We start from the raw sequence: 15,119 nt of genomic DNA on the forward strand, positions 1-15,119 counted from the left end.
TTTCGGGTCACTTTGGAGGTATGCTGTTTAAATGATGCATGTGTCCTAAGAGGCTGGAAGCCGTGCCAAAGCCACGCTCCAGTCCTAAGGACTGGAGCATGGCTTTGGTGCAATGTCTGGCCTGTTAAGATGTGTGTGTCATTTAAACAGCATACCTCCAAAGTGACCTGAAGCAGCTTTATTTTGACCTGTCTGTTTGGGCCCAAAGTAAAGTGTATCTCAGCTCTGTTAGATGTTTCTAAAAGAAATGCAAATTGTTTCACCAAGGAAGATTTTCTTTTTAAAATCATTTTTTTTCTTTTTAAAAGAAGGGTTTGTTATGCTTCAGTTCTATGCAAGTGTTCTTATTTTACTGATTCACTAATAGACGAAACCATTACAACTACGAGAAAATATTTTTAAAAAGCAATGAGGAGAAAAAATGGAGACCCCTTTGTTCTGATTTTTCTTGGAATGAAAAAGAAACCCACTCAAAGGTGGGAATAAAATGTTGCAAAACCTAAATTATTATACTCATAGATTTCACTTTAGAGTCAAGTGTATCAGGAATTACAGTCTTGACTGTTGTCATCCCAAGAAAAACACTATCCAGCGGGGTGAAATTAGAATAAATGGTATGTGTGTGCAGGGGAGGGGGGGGTGAAGCCTAGGAGATTAGTTCACTGGCTTTTATTCCCATGCTAGTGAAATCCCATTCTTTAAAGGTCTGGGAGTACTGCCTTGGGATTAAGCTGTGTGATAGAATCTGTCCCTGTGCATATACATCCCATGTCTAGCATGGGAATAAAACCCAGTACACTAATCTCCCCTGGCTCCTAGGTCACTGCTTGAAGAACTGGTCACAGTTCTCTTTGCATCCAGTCACCCTGGAAGTAGCAGCTGAGCAGCCAGCCAGCTGGGCTTCCTTTTGCTGTAAACTAGTGCAAGCAAGACAGAGGAGCAGGTATAGGCCTTTGCTGCTGCTGCTGCTGCTGTATTGGCACATGAGAGGCTGAGGCAGAAGAGAAGGCAGTGGAGAGCATGGAGTGGCTGATATAGATACCACTGGCCAGGTGTCTGCTGCACAAACGATAGACCTACTATCAAGAAACAGGCAAGGGGGGGGGGGCTAGGGTTGTCGTTCAAAAGGAAAGGGGGAAGTAGTTTGTAAAGTCTGGGGACCACTGGCCTAAACAATGTTACTGTGAGATGGATCTTTAATTGGTTGATGGATAGTACCCAGGAGCGCTCACCAATGGCCCCTCACAATCCTTGAGATGTAATGAATGAAGAGCTGTGATATTGTCCCCTGGGCCCAGTGTTGTTCAGCATTTCAAAACATGACTTAGATGATGGCTTGTATGATTAACAGAAGGCATGATCATCCTTTAGGTATGCTTTCTAAAGGAAACAAGTTTGCAGTAACTCAAAAACATGGCAAAAGTCTTTCTCTTCTGCACCTGAGTAAGGTGGCAATATACCTTGGCATTCACAGAGATATATTTCAAATTGGACTGTGAGAAAGATCTAGAAGAGCTATGTTATGTTATTAAAGATGGTTAGAGGAAATTACCCTTAAACGACTAATATTTCAAATATGGTTAACAACGTCTTCCAGGTCCTTTATCTGTGTCCTATTCTTTATTGGCTGGTGATAAAAGTAAAGTCAAATGAGCCAACATTCTTTCAATTTGCAAAGTCATTTGACCCAAATATTCAAAGGCATCAAAATCTGATATTTTATGGTTATGGAATTAAGCAAATGGAATTTGTATGTGGTTCTAAAAAGATCTAATAGTGAAATATTACATTCTATAGAAAGACCATACTGTTCCAATCATGCATAAGCACTGAGGGAATTTTATTAATTTTTACTTTGATAAGATACAGTGTACGCTTTTAATCCTAGATTGTGCTTGATATGTCACAGGGAATTTTAATTGACTTTCAAAGTTTGCTAATTTGGGAGCATAATCTGGCCAAAGTTAATACTTTTTCAGTGGGAAAGATTTGAATAAACGTTAGCTCACAAGGACTTTACGAATGCTTAACACTGGCTGGATTGATCCTTTTCTCAATTTCACACCCACTTTAACCAGAATAAAGGATCCCTTAGATTTGTCATTTTAGGAGTAAATTAACAATCTGACTAGCAGATGCCTGTGTAACTGCCAACCATCATTTTCCTATGAAAGAGTGAAATGCCAATGTAAGGTTCACATTGCAACTTCCTGTTCTTGGCACACTGGCTTTTTAGTGCTGGTTACACTTCCTCCATTCATGTATCATTTGCACTGAAAATGCTTTGAGTTTCCAGCATGTATACCTTGATTTAAATTACTTCTTCAGGCAGCTGTTTACATCCAATGATAGCAAGACTAGATGTTTGGCACTTGGGATGTTCAACTCCTCTTTTGCATTTGATTCCAGTATACAAAGAACAGGTGGGAAGAAGATTTTCAGGTCAGGGGTGACAGAAGGGTGTTCTCAGTCCTTTCCCCACTCATAGTTTTTCTTATACAATTTTCCCCAGCTGTTTTCCACCACTCAGTCTTAATCTTTGTGCAGGGGATCATGAATCTCACCAAGGTTATGATGAAAACTATGGACCCCTTATCCAGAAAAATGCACAGAAGCACATACACACAAAATTTTGCATACAGTTAATGTCATTGCATTGGAAATGTCATAACACGGTGACAATTATTATTACATGTTATTTGACCATGTACTCAGCATCCCATGCCAACTTAACCTGCTTGGAATACCTTTATAACTTTATATTTTTAAAAAGACAATTTTCCAGGAAAGTAGAAGGAAAACAATATTGATGCACCTGTTTAATGGATTCCCTCAAACTCATCCTTGTTAGGTGTAGCAACTTTAGCACTCCTACATTCGATAATTGCTTGTATGCACATCATTTTAGGGAGTTTATCACACTGGGACTAATTTCGGCATTAAAGAGATATTAAAGTGCATTTAAAGCATCCCGCAAAAGGCAAGTAATTGCATGAATGATTATCACATGCAATTGAGCAAATAAAATGATATCGAAAATGCATTGTCACTGAAATTCCAAAAGTAAAAAGATGCATGTTAATGCTTCTTTGTGACCACTTTAATGCTGGGTTTTGTGCAATGTTGTGTGAAATCTTTTCATGTAATTACATGATTTTTTGGGGATATTCACAGGATAAACTCCCAATTTCCTTCATACGATAAGCTCCTAAGAGTTTACACATCGCATATATCCATGTTGTTTTCTATTTGTTGGTCTTACCCACACCCTCTCTTCTGATATCAGCTCATCTGCAGTTAGTCTGAGTTGTAGTGTGCAGTTCTCTGTCTCCTACCCCCATGTTTGAAAAAATCACGTTTGCATAGCCTCTCACCATAAAATAGTATACAACTTTTAGAATTTTGTAAGTCAAGTGGCTTCTTATGCTTTTATTAAAACAAATACAGCCTGTTTTATTTCACTGCTAAACACTTTGTGTTGGTGATGATGGAGTTGGACTGATTGTTGATCACTTTCTGTTTGTGAATAATAATTATTCTGCTTGTGAAATTCACTACTATTTTGCATTCCACAACACTTCCATGAACCCTACTGGTTTAGAACCGCTAATGGATGAATAGAAAAGATAAGTACCCCTTGCTCCTCTAACTACAGCTTCTATCTTGAAAATGCCCTCCCCTCCCTCTGCTTTGCATGGTGGAAGCAAACACAAGTGACCTGAGACATTTTTGTGTAACATTTCACCAAAAGGATAGTCATATGCTATGGAATTCTGATTTTAAGGTTTGTATAGAGTTTTAATACATTTTAATTTTTAATGTGCAATGTCTATAACTTGTTAAAATTGTTTGTTTTTTAAATTTTGTATACACATTTTAATGCTTTTGTCTCTGAACAAATCTTGTCAAGAAACCCCTATGATAGGTTCACTTTAGGGCCACCATATGTCAGAAACAACTTGAAGGCACACAAGAACAACAAAAATAAATTGTTTTTAACTTGTACTATTTTAAATTTGTTGTTAGCTGCCTTAGTCCTTATATCAGGAGAAAGGCGGGATATAAATAAAAGAAAACAAACAAATAAATAGTATTCTGCGTACCACTACAATCTGTAGTGTCTTTCATGTTTATGCAATGTTCAGGTTAAGACCTGACCTTATGATTTCTATGCTTTCCAGAGTGTAGATGAATTTGTAATAGCTTTAAGTCTTCTCTTGTAGAGTTTTTGATCCTAAACTAGAGTGGCAATGATTTTTTTTAAAAAAAGAAAGTGCAAAACATTACACTACTTCTAGCTGTGACACCATTCATTTAATATTTAAATATCTTGGGTTTCATACAGCAATTTCTCATTTGTGCATTTGATTTCTTTTTTATAATCTTTTCACTTTCCATGGAAAGTTAAACAGATTTTCAATGATTTTCTACAGGAAGTGAATCCGTTCTCATCCATGGCAGTAGCTTAGAACTCCTGAGAGGCATGAAGTAAAGAATGCCTCCCACACCTTATGGCAGGCAAAGCCAGAGCTTTGCAAGCAATCAGTAATGCCACAAGTGGAAAGCTTAAACATAACACTTTTATTTTATTTATTTATTTTAAAAATAATTTTTATATAAATCAAATAAATACATAAAAAGTTATTCTCTCTTACAATTAACAAGAATTCTCTTCTGTTGTGCTCCTCTTTCCTATAATACAAGCATGAATAATATTTCTAAGAAATTCTACAAAGCTGAAGAGATATCATATTAGTAAGTCTTGCAACAACAGACTTGTAAGACAAACATCCTTCTCCCAAAAGCAGTTACAGGCTGAGTCTCCCTTATCCAGAATTCTGGAATCTGAAATATTTCAGATTCTAAAATTGTCCACATGGGTGGCTGAGATAGTGATACCTTTTCTGATGGCTCAGTGTTTACAAACTCTGCTACATGCACAAGATTATTTAAAAATATTATGTATAAAATAACCTTCAAGCTATGTTTATAAGGTGTATATGAAACATAAATGATTAAACTTGGATCCCATCTCTAAGATATCACATTATGTATATGCAAATATTCCAAAAAAAAAAAAAAAAGAGAAAAGAAATAAAAAAATAAATCATTTCAGATAAGGGAGACTCAATCTGTATTTCTCTTGCCCCATAACACAGATAGAGTAGGTTGAAGCTCAGACGAAGCCACTAGTTTAAGGCCCCCGAGTGAAAAATTGTTCTTTAGCCCAGCAACATCATGGAAGCAAAATGAAAAATCTCTCCTCTTTAAACACACACACACATATGGAATGTGATGTGGTGTGTATGTTTGCTATAATAATCTAAACAGCAGCAGATGTAATCTCAGATCTAGCTAATTGTCTCATTTTCCTGCTGCATTTCTGGGTGGTCAATGTGATGATGTCTTGAATGGTGGCATAACCTTTGGCATGGAGGTTCCTCTGACTTTCCTTCCCTAAGTTCCCGTCTGGAGAGGGAAGGAAATCCTGCCTGTCCATATGCTGAAGATCTAATCCCAGATCTAGCTATGTTGAAGAGGAAAACAAAAAGATGATCAAAGCCTCATCCAATGTGTGCTACTCCCATGGAATAGTCTGCTACATACCAGGGCTTTTGGGTGCTTTTAATGAGCTCAGAGGTTCTCTCATGATCTGCCTTGTGCTGCTGTTATTACTGGCATTGGCAAGTCAGAAGCAACCCAGGATGTGAGATTTTGGTGGCTGTTCCGATGATGTCTTTAAAGAAACCTTTACCAGCCTCCACTTTACAGATGCACACAGTCAGGATAGGATGATGAGACTTGGACTGTAAGAAAATTTCCCAAGATATGTAGATTACACACGTAGTACTGTATAATCACTGCTCCTCCACATCTGGACTCAGGGTACTATTTGATTAACAGAAGCACATGAGATGGTGGGAATCCTCAGGTAAACTACAATGGCTTGTGGGATTCTATCATTTCAGCATTACTGGTGTTATGCAGGATACATGACAGAATGCACACAAATACTGTGCACTCATAATCAGCCATTATTGCTGTCTATGAAATTTATTAGCTATTTGAAAAATTTCTCAAATGTTCCAATAAGATAGGATAGTTAGATCACTTTTTAAATGTTTTTAATTAAATATTAAAAACATACAATAAAGATAAAAAATTCCATATACCAGATATAATCTAAAATAGAAATATAAGTATTACAGTGTTCTCCTCCCTCCTTCCCAACTTCCTTGATTACTGACTAATTTCTAACATTATCTACTATTTTCCCTACTGAACTCTAGATAGTCCTATTACTTCTGTTGATGCTTTCAAATTTTCTTGAATAAAATATTCTTCATAGCCTTCCGTATTAACGACTATTCAGTATCCCTGTTTTTACTTAGCCTAATAGACTCTAAATGTTTCCTCTTATCTAATTTTATATACCCGCAATTAATATCACAACCCTATTTATAATTATAATTTTAAAGTAATCAAAAATATTTGTTATTGTTATTATTATTTCACTGAGAAATAACTAACTTTACAGCAACATTACCATCATATATCTGTCTATCACCTGAAAAACCATTCCTGTTTTACTCTATACTCTATACATCCTCTATAATAGTGTACATCTTGAAGTTTATCGCATGGGGCTTAAACCGCTCCCCAGTGCGTTCTAACGGGGGCGAGCGGGGGCGCGCACGGAACTCTCTAACTCCGAGGCCTGGCCACCAAGGCAGAAACGGACTGCGAGAGAGGGCTTGACTTGCTTACATGCAATGGGTTAAACTTCTTCCAGGGAGGCCTGTTGGAGTTAGCCCTGCCTCTCTAGTATAGGATAATAATAACATATAAATCACAATAGCAATAAGGCAATCAGGATTCAATGAGTCCATAAACAGGCAACAAAATAACATCAAATAGCCTTGGTGCTTCTGGTCTGGCATCTGAGGGATGGAGGATACATGGGACAACTGACGAAATCCAAAGATTAAAAACCAAGACCTGCGGGCTTGCTGGATCGGTTGATATAGGAAAGGTTGTCCACAGAAACAGAAAAGCGGAGTGTTGAAAGGGTGGACTTAGGAGGAGAACGACAAGGGAGCTTTTCGTCTGGAACATGTTGAGCTTCAAACTCTTCTGATGCGCATCCACTGGTGAGCACAGTCGTGCAGACAAGGACGACAACTTGCTGTGTCTCAAGCCATTGGAGAGAAGGTCAGAGGTGGACAAGATACCAGCTTGGGTTGTCCTCAGCGGCATCGACAGATGGGTAGGAAAAAACCACAAGAGCTAATGAGTTTACCTCGAAGGACAGTGTGGGATAGAGAGAAAACAGACAGGCGGACCCAGAACAGAGCCCTGGGGAAACTCCAACAGCATAAGGGAACAGACGGAATGAAGTCTGACCACCTGTGAACCAACTGCAAAGAGTCTGCCTGACAAATAAGATCGTACAACCCCGTGTGAGAAACCAGAGTCGTGAGAAGCCAAGGTCAGAGCAGTATATCCAACTAGTAAGGCAGTGAATCAACGTGTGTCAACAGGCTGCAGACAGATGCAAGACAGGATGAGACACAGAGTTACAAGGCCATTAGGCCTTGCTGTATCTGTAAAAGCGTGCATATCGAAATCTCCGTAGTGCAGAGCTGTCTCTGGCGAGATGACTCGTGGGCGGAGCGAAACCCAGGGACTAAAAGGGATCGAGGATGGAGTTGGCTTCAAGAAACTCAAGACAGCGAGAATACACACACCCATGTCCCAAACGTTCAGAAAGACAGAGGTAAGAAGAGAAATCGGACCGGTATAGCTAGTGACAGAAGCGGAAGGGGGTCAAGAGAAGTAATTTTGTCAGAATTGGGGATAAGTAATAATCATAAATCACTACTAGATACCAAGTTTTCTATTTATATACCGCGCCTTCCCTGTGGATGCAGGGTGGTTTACCATACCATTATACAATATACATACCAGTAGGTTTAAAAACAAGACAGAGCATTCTAGACAATAAAAATTGAAAAACCAACAAGCCCCATTAGCCCATCCTGCATGGGCCACGGAACGTAGGATGGGAGGCCCTTAGGAGTTTTTATGTGGGGGGTAACGCTTGTGCTGGGAATAAAAACAGGTGTCTTCAGCATCCGTTTTCTTTAACTATTGGGCCAGGGAGGTCAGTCGAGCGGACAGATTTAGGAAATATAAGCTCGGCGGGGCAGCGTGTTCCACTAGGGCCGGGGCGGCGATGGAAAAGGTCCGCCTGTGTGACGGAAAAGAGAGCCTTGCGCCCAGGCACCTTCAGTAATAGCTGCCCGATGTTCTGAGGGTGCGCGGGACGGAATCATCGGGGGAGGCGGTCCTTCAGGTATCCTGGGCAAGCCATTTAGGGCTTATATACTTATCAACCAACGCCATTATATTGGCCCGGAACGCATAGGCAGCCATGAATGTCTCACACCGGTGTTTTTATGGCTGGTCCTGAACATCCAGTGACCCGCTGGGCTGCCAGTTTTGCCACCATCTGTAGCTTCCGGGGTTTGGTCAAGGGTTTGCCCCATGTTAGCGTACATGTTGCAGAAGTCCAATCTCGAGGTTACCAGGGCATGTACAACAGTTTCTAGGTCCCTCTGGGCCAGGTATGGGCGCAGCTGGCGAATAAGCGACGCTGATGACAGGTGCTCTGGACCGTCGCTAGCTGAGACATGTGTTGTGAAGTCTGACGGGAAGAGCCTGTAGAGAGAGAGCAGAGAGATTGAAGATATGGAGCAGAAGCAGAGGCAGAAGAGGAACGCCTAGATATAGAAGATTAGAACGCCGAGTAGGAATTGGGTGATCACGAGGAACAGGTTTGCGGAAGGTGTTGCAAAGAGTGGTTCAGAAGTGTAGCGAGTTTCATCCCAAAGAATCGCAGGAGGAACCACAGCAAAATTTTTAGGCGAGGGCGAAAGACAGTTATGAGCAGCGGAGAAGAATCAGGAGGGACTATTGTCAGAGGGCAAATAGTGGTGATGCTTTGAGCATGAAATAAGTTCAGCGAAGTCATATGGGTGAGGAGCCTAGCATGATTGAAGAGACAGGAGGAGGGGCTAGTGTTATTAGCAAAGTGGGTTGAAGGTGGCAGACCACAAACACTGTCGGGGGGTTACTTTCTCAGTTGGCAGGAGATCAATGATGTTGTAATAGCAGTCGGGCCCTCCTTATACGCGGATTTTGAGCCATCGCGCGATGGCAACATGCGGGAAACGGAACTTGTCCCCACTGGCGGCTGTGCCGTGCACCAGCGCGCCGCCATTGGGGACAATTTCCTTCTCCCTCCGCTCCCTGCCTAAGCGCTTCCTCCTCCCTTCCCTCCTTGCTCCCCTCCCTTCCCTTCCCCTTACTTTACCTTCCTTACTCTTGAGGTGTAGGCAGCTTGGCCTGCCACCCGCGCCGCTGCTGAGAGGAAGCCAGGGTGGCATGCGGCGGCGGCGGAGGCCAAGCCTGCGGCTTCCATCGCTGCTGCCGTGAAAGGGCGGGCGATGGCGGTTGCTGGAAGCCTCTTGGCCCCCAACAGCAACCGCCACCCAGGCCTGTTCCCGTTGGCGGACGTGGCGAGGACGCAGGGCTGCCGCGCCGGCAGGCCTTCAAGGCCTCCCGTCAACCGGCATCTGGCCGCTCCTCCAGGGCCTCCGCCGCTGCGTGAAGGGCAAGGTATCGGTGCTGGACGCGGCCAAGAGGGCCCCAGCACTGACAACCGCGCACCCTTCCTCCCACGGTGCTGAGGTAGGTTCCGGGTGAACGGTGGCCGGTAGGCACTTGAAGGCCTCCCGCGTCTGCTGCCCGCCCTCCGCACCTTCTCTTCGCAAGGAAAAGCGAAGAGGAGGCGCGCGAGGGGACCGCAGCCTCCAGAGGCCTTTCAAGGCCTCCAGCGTCCCGAGCATCCGGCTTCCGCTGCCTGCGGAAGGGCCGGCTAGAGGTGTTGGAGGCCACGAGAAGGCCCCATCACTGATACCTGGCCCTTCCTGTGGCCACGGATGGCCTGGACGGAGGCCGGGTGACGAGTGCCGGTATGTCCTTGAAGGCCTGTGCCGCTGCTTTCCCCATTGATAGCCGTCCTCCCTCCCGCTTTTCCTCTTCGCTTTTCTTCTTGCGAAGAGGAGGTGCGGAGAGGCAGCAGCGCTGGAGTGCCTGTCAAGGCCTCCCAGCACCGTACCCCAGCCCATCTCCCTCCAGCGGCCGCGGAAGGCGGGGGGTGTCAAGTGCTTGGGGCCCTCTCGTGCCTACCAGCATCGATCACTCTTAGCCCTTCTAGGCAGCAGTGGAGGCCTGGAGGAGTGCCGGATGCCAGCGCAGAGAGGCCTTGAAGGCCTCCGGCGCCAGCAGCCCTGCTTCCTCGCCTGTCCACCGACGGGAAAGGCCCAGTGGTGGTGCTGGTTGGGGGCCAAGCGAGGCCTCCAACACCGCCATCGAGCCCCGTTATCACGGCGGCCAGCGAGGAAGCCAAGCTTGGCCTTCCACCGACCGCCGCTGGCCACGCGGACGATCGGCTTCCCTCCGCAGCAGCGGCGTGTAGAGGCCACGTCCACTACAACCTCAAGAGTAAAGGTTAAGTATGGGGGAAGGGAAGGGAGGGAGTGCAGGGAGGGAAGGGAGGAGTGGATAGCGAGGCAGGGGAGGGAGAAGGAACTATTTGTTTCCAATGTGCGGAGTGGCCATTGGAAACAAATCGGACTCTTGAGCATGACGTGGATTATTTGCTATACGCGAAGCGGGGGTCCGGAACCAGATCCCCCGCGTATAAACAAGGACCCACTGTTAATCTGTTTTGCATAGAAAAGGGCGCGTGAGAAAGGAAGAAAGAATTAATTTGTAATGAATAAAATCACCACTGGTTTGGACTTTCTACAGCGTTCGGTCTCAGAGCAAGGACGAGGAAACTTGATGAGGGGTAGCCAGGGCTGAGGCCTAGTCGTAGAGGAAGAAGGCGCCGTAAGAGGACAGGGCAAAGCGGTACGAGTTCGAGGAAAGAGTGGAGTTAATAAAGACATTTGCTGATCAGCAGAATCCCCAAGATTTAGAGAAGAGAGAGATGCAATCCAAGGTCTGACCAAAAATGGTGTTAGAGTGTAACAGACCGAGGATCACGGCAAATATCATTGACAGTGTCCCCCAACAGTGTGACAACGGAGGTGGAGTATACGTTGCAGAAGCAAAGGAGATTAAATGTATGATCAGATAGTGGAAAGTCCAAGTCGCAGGTTAGGTCCAGAACATCGGCACAGTTTGCAGCAAGAAGAAGCCAAAGAACTCAGGTTCAAGGACCGATGACCAAGAGAATGAAAAAAAAAAAGGATGAAGAGTTGGAGTGTGGTGGTGGAGAGCCTAAAAGGAAGCTAGGACGAGAGTATAAAGCGAAAAAGCAAACGTTTGTGTCGGGGTTTTAATTGGAATCATCAACATGGAATATTAAAGTCACACTAGGATCTAAGTGTGGACTGAATCTGAAAGGAAAGAATGTGTCAGCCATGCTATCAAAGTCTTTGAGAGGGAACTGGGTCAGCAGAACCAGGAGCGGTGATAGAATAACTGCAACCTGGAGCTTGTAAAGGAGAATAAGAGTCTGAATAGGATAAGACACTCAAAGGAAGAGAAATGATCAGCTGGGGTGAAATGCAATAAACACATCGAAACTGGCAGAGTTAAGATAGCAAGCATACCACTATAATCAGTGGCTACTCACTACTTCTGGCTATTCTCATTTGTTCCCAGATGAATCAGTATTGCGCAGTCATGACAAAAAAGACATCCCACACTTCGGGTGGGTTTCCTCACTTTCTTGACTCTTGAGATGATATGGATGAAATGGGGTTTTCCTAGTAAAGAAGTAATACTCACCAGTGGTCCTGAAGCTTCTCTCTATTGCTGCTGGCTGCCATTTTTGTCAAAATTGCCTCTGTTAATGTCAGCTGGCCCATTACTAATGTACTGTATTGTTCTAAGTAATATTTGAGGGGACAGAGATGGAAATCCAACCCTGTGGTGTTGAACTGTCTAACAGACATGCCATTTGGGAATCATGCTTGACAATCAATTTAGTTGTTTATGGGATGAGTAATCAAGTGAGTCAAACAGTCCCACAAAGGAAGCAGCCACTTTGATCCAGCCCTACTACACAGGTTCTTTATGAGATGTAAAACATAGTGCGAGAGACGCAGAGAGAAGAAATGTTTCTGTTCATAAAGCAACTGTAACTGTCCATTTACACATAGTAAGCCATTTCTGCAATAATATATTAACAATAAAAGTTAACAAGCCACATGTCAAATTACTGGGAAAAACACGTGGTCCATGCAGCACATGCACTGAAAATCACTCCTAATAACAACTTCATGTTTTGCAGCCATAGTTGTAGGACCGAAGGCCCCCTATTAGATAATCATTAGTTATGTACACATGGAATGGCAAAAGACAGTTCACCTATGATTCTATGCAGCTACTGAGAAATCCTTGTGTCAAAGTATATGAGAACTAGATCACAAACATTTCAACATAGATTTAGTGGATATTTAATTTGTGTTAAAACCATGCAAGACTGGTCCAGCTCATTCTTATTATCAGTTGCCATTTCTGGGACATTTATTAACTGTGGAATATATATCGGATAATATTCACATACAATACGTTAATAAATAAAATGTATATGCTATATAGGGGGGACAGTTGTCATACTAAGAAGCTCCCAATGCAACTGCAAAGGGGGACTGTTCACCCCCTTGTAACTGTTACTATTGGATCAAATATTTACCTGCATTGGCCCAAAGAAGATGGGCCCTATATCAATGTCAGGATCGCAATTCAGCGAACATGTTTTGGATGGCAGGAGTGAGTCATCGTTGTACCTCAATTTAAAGTTTCTACTGGACAGTTCTAATCATTGAATCCATGTTTGCTTGAAATTTAGGACATTATCACACTGGCCAGAAAAAGTGGACTTTTAGCAGGATAAAAGTGTCGTTTTGCCAGTACTGTATGACATACTGTCATGTCCAATCCTGCTGCTGCGTTTTCGCACTCAATTTTTTGTTAAGTCAGTAGTACGTCCACACTTTCCAAAAACCGGTCAATACGCATCTCAATCTCACTGACTATTCCCATTACTGTCATTTGTATGGTAAGATTCCTCCTGCTGCTAGTTCTGCTTCTCAGGCATGCATTTGTGATATGATTCTGCTCTTCTCTCCCTCCCTCACTTTCCCTTCTACTCCTCCACCGTTGCTGTGATTGTGGCAGTTGAACACCCTTCCTGGAAGCTGGCTGCTTTGTGCACATTACACACAGCCAGCCAGCTTTCCGGAGAGGTGGTGGCAGCCATGATGCTTGTCTCTCATCCACTAAAGGTGGGGAGGCTGTATGACATATGCTACATCAGCAGCGCCCCACACTTCCAGGAGGGTGGGGAGGAGGAGTGAATCCTGGGCACACCACACACCCTCCCAAGGCAGCTGCAATAACAACAGATCATGAGCAACCATGGATCATCCCACACTGCTATGTGTGGGGGAAAGCATGAATGACAAAAAGAAAACCGAAAGAAAAAGAAGACGAGAGAGGAGAGAGAGAGAGATGCCAGATCAATCATGCTTCTCCATTCCTTCCAAACAGCAACAATGTATGGCAGGAGATCGTAGGCGTGGTCACTTAATTTTGTGTAAATAGGCAACTTTTTTAGTTGCTGCAAATGCCACAGTCCTACTCCTGGGACCAGGATGCATTCAGCACCAGCACTGACTTAACTGCTTTGTGAACTGTTGGTATGGATTTAATGCATTCATGATGATAAAAGTGTCAGTCAATCAGTCAGTGACACCAGTTGGTATAGAAGTGTGAAACAAAATTGTTGAAGATCAGGCAATAAAGATGCTGAAAAAATCTTGGACATGAATAGGTTTTGTTGCTAATAAAATGAGGCCTGCAATGCAATTCATATGTAGTGGTGCCACTTTGTAAATGAACTGAAGACTCTTTAGCAGTGAATTAGAAAATGCAAATATCATTATGCAGAAAAAGCATTTATATAATGATTTTTATGAGGAAAGTGAATATTATAAGTTAGAAGCATTATTCATTCTCTGGGGATTCATATAATGATGTATTATTTGCTAGGAAGAGTCCACCATCCCACCATTTACTAATCATTCCAGGATTCAAGGTATTGTAAAGAAGAAACAAATTTATATTTGTCCAGTTCCATTGGATGCATTAAAACTAGCCTCTTGGGATTGAAACTGGAGGAGGGAAGAAGCTGACAGACAGAAATCTGATTTTATTTTGAGCAAGCATTCATTTTCAATAAAAGGCCAGGACGCTAGTCCATATTATAGATGCTTCAGGAATTTCCTCTGAGGCAGTGCTAGTGGCCAATGGGGAAATACAGGTGAAAGAACCATGCAGAGATTTGTGTCATGCGTCTTCTTTTACCGCCAGCCATGCAGACAAAGGACAATCAATCAAAGTTAATACTTTTGAAGTTTAATAGGGTGACACTATGTAGGAAGCCGTGTACATTAGCCACTTCGCTCGTTTTTGTCACTAGCAATGTTTCCTATCCAGCCCTGTCACCTGAGGGTTTTTTTAAACTAAGAAAGTTGAGCCTGTCTACATTGCAGTGTATGTGTTCTATGTCAGAGCTTTATTAGCTCATTCCCAGTTTAAAGCTGTGGGACTGCATTCTCTCTGACTGCACTCATATTAATTTAAATTTTGTTCCACAGATTACAAAGGGCCCAAAACAGACAGGCCAAAATAAAGCTGCTTTGGGTTCACTTTGGAGTATGCTGTTTAAATGATGCATGTGTCCTAAGAGCTGGAAGCGTGCCAAAGCCACGCTCCAGTCCTAAGGACTGGAGCGTGGCTTTGGTGCATGTTCTGGCCTGTAAGAGGTGTGTGTCATTAAACAGCATACCTCCAAAGTGACCTGAAGCAGCTTTATTTTGACCTGTCTGTTTGGGCCCAAAGTAAAGTGTATCTCAGTCTGTTAGATGTTTCTAAAGAAATGCAAACTGTTTCACCAAGAAGATTTCTTTTTAAATCACCTTTTTTTTCTTTTTAAAAGAAGGGTTTGTTATGCTCAGTTCTATGCAAGTGTTCTT

The sequence above is a fragment of the Sceloporus undulatus genome, chromosome 3, assembly GCF_019175285.1.
Source record: "Sceloporus undulatus isolate JIND9_A2432 ecotype Alabama chromosome 3, SceUnd_v1.1, whole genome shotgun sequence".
Lineage (NCBI taxonomy): Eukaryota > Metazoa > Chordata > Lepidosauria > Squamata > Phrynosomatidae > Sceloporus > Sceloporus undulatus.